Genomic DNA, 2,825 nt, shown 5'->3' on the forward strand with positions numbered 1-2,825 from the left:
ATATGGGACAGGAGTAATATTGCCGCCGGGTGGCATTTCGCTGGCAGGCCGCTGACCGGCCCACGCAGGACTCCTTCTCCAGCTCCCCTGGGCTGGGATCTGCCTGTTCCATCATTCTGCAGACATCTGGTGTCACCTCCTTTCCTGGTTCTTTGGGAATGTCGGCCACCAGATCTTGGCCAGTATTCCCTGAATCTTTCACAGCCTCCTCTTCCAGACCTTTGTTCTCTTCTGGACCCTTAGCGGGTGTTTTGGGCATTGATGGCTTCTCTGCAGCAATCTCCTCCTGCGGCACCTCCATTGGGATCCCCGCCTCAGCATCTACTGGGAATTTTTTAGAATCCAAACATCACTTTTCCACATGGTTTTGAGGCATGAACAGCAAAGGGCTTTGCTCCCACCCTCCCTTGCTTCCCACCCTGTTCCCAGCAGCACAAATCCTAGCCTCGCTCTCCTCTTCCAGCTCAGTTCCTGGACTGTGTAAAAGCCACAAATAGCCACAACTACTCCCTGTAGACACCCCAAGAGCAGTGTGAGGTGGCAAACATCACCCAGGTAGGACAGGGGACTTGACAACCACCCTGGGGCTTGTCTGGGCAGGTGAGCCAACGCCATGCCGGGCCTTATCTCAAACGGTTTCAATGCTGGCAACAGGATTTGCTGCTCTTTCCTGGAAGCCCTGGGCCTGGAGAGAGGCCCAACAGACCCCCCCAAAGCTGCCAGCCCCGCCGAGAAGTGATAAAGGTTCTGCCCCAGTACCTGCTGCAGGGGGAGAACAGTTCTGACCCACTGGTTCCTGGCAGTGCACGGAAAGCGGGCAGGGAAGGGACGGGGTCGGCTGGCCGAGATCCGCCGGGACAGCAGCAGCTTCCAGAGGGAAGGGAGCTGTGAGGGCAAGAGCAGCAATGGAGGTGGGTGAGGAACAGCCGGGCAGGGATCCAGGACCCCTCACAGCAGCAGCAGCAGCATTTGCCAGGCACTCACGTGTGCTGCAGTTCTCCGGGACCACTGGGCTCCTGCCTTCCTCCACCAGGTTCTTGCTTTCCTCTGCCAGGTTTCCGCTTTCCTTTGCCAGGTTCCCACTTTCCTCTGCTGGGCTCCCGTTTTCCTTTGCCAGATTCCTGCTTTCCTCCACCGGGTTCTCACTTTTCACTATCAGATCCCAGCTTTCCTCTGCCAGGTTCCCACTCATCTCCACTGGGCTCCTGCTTTTCTCCACCAGGTTCTTGCTTTCCTCTACCACATTCCCACTGTCCTCTGCCACATTCCCACTTTCCTCCAGCTCCCTGCAGCCCCTCTCCAATGTCTCTGTCTCCAGCAGCGCCTCATCGCTGGTGCAGTTCTGTCGGGCCAGCTCTGTGGAGGACAAGGACATTTGGACTCACCAGCAGCCAGGAGAGAGCTCCAAGGAGCCAGTGCAGATCTCATTCCACAGGGTGTCAGGATCCCTCACACCCAGCAGCTGCTGGGGCAGGGGCTTCCAGGCTATCCACACACCCCATCAGGTATTCCCTCACAGTGGACACTTCCCAATCCCTGGAAGTGTCCCAGGTTGGACAGGGCTTGGAGCAACCTGCACAGTGGAAGGTGTCCCTGCCCATGGCAGGGGCTTGGAAAGAGATGAGCTTTAAGATTCCTCCCAACCCAAACCATTCTGGGATTCTGGGATTTTCAGTCCCTGGGACTGAGGCCACTGTCCCAGTGAGCAGCCAGAAGCTCCTGGCACAAAAGAAACCCAGTGTCACCCACCTACAGCCAGCTCTGGGGACACCTCTGCTGCCTCTGGCTCCGATTCCAGCGGCGTGCTCAGCTCCTCTCTTTCCAGTTGTAATAACAGTTCAGGCTTGGACAGGGCACAGTCTGGGCAAGAGCAAGACAGGCATCAGGGACATGATGGGACAGGGACTCTGCACCAACAGCCAGGCAACAGAGCCAGTCCCAGCCCAGGACACTTCATCTCCAACCGAGGCCACGACGGGAGTTATGGATACAGACAGGAAACAGCAGGCAGAGCTGACAGGGGAATATGGAAAGCAGCCTCTGACAATCCCCTGGGAACAGCTGCAAGAAAATCCATCTTTGCTCCACCCCTGCTAAAGATTTCCCCATTCTCCCAGAAAATTCACCTTGCAGATAGGAAAACACCCTGAAAGACAGGAGTTGTGAGGCTCCTGACTGAATGTTCGCCCAGGAGCATGAGGGCAGTGCTGAGGGACCACCTCGAATCCTGGGGGCAGTTCTGGGCCCCTCACAACAAGGAGGACATTGAGGGGCTGGAGCATGTCCAGGGAAGTGAACAGATCTGGGGAACAGAGCACCAGGAGCTGGGGGGGCTCAGTCTGGAGCAAAGGAGGCTCAGGGGGGACCTTGTGGCTCTGCACAACTCCCTGACAAGAGGCTGCAGCCAGGGAGGAATCAGGATCTGCTCCCAGGGAACAGGACAAGAGGAAACAGCTTCAAGGGGAGGTTCAGGCTGGATTTTAGGGAAAATTCTCATGGAAAGGGGTGTCCCAGCCAGGGAATTTTGGAGGTGACAACCCAGGGAGATGACAACACCAACAGTGTACCTGTTCTCCCCGAGGAAAAGACAACAGGCACTTACTACCCTGTCCTGCGTGTCCCTGCCACACTCCAACCGCTGCTGGAGGGGACAGGGAAAGGAGAGGATTATTTGAGAGCTGGAGGTTCCAGTGAAAGGCAAAGAGGCAGAGAAGTGACCCCAAGAGAGCTCCCTGGGGCTGCCAAACCGGCGCAAACGCAGCCTACACAGGGACACCAGCATCTCGTAGTTGCCTTCCATGACGCTCCGGTACAGCTCCCTCTGT

This window comes from Corvus brachyrhynchos, unplaced genomic scaffold, assembly GCF_000691975.1.
Source record: "Corvus brachyrhynchos isolate BGI_N302 unplaced genomic scaffold, ASM69197v1 scaffold843, whole genome shotgun sequence".
NCBI lineage: Eukaryota > Metazoa > Chordata > Aves > Passeriformes > Corvidae > Corvus > Corvus brachyrhynchos.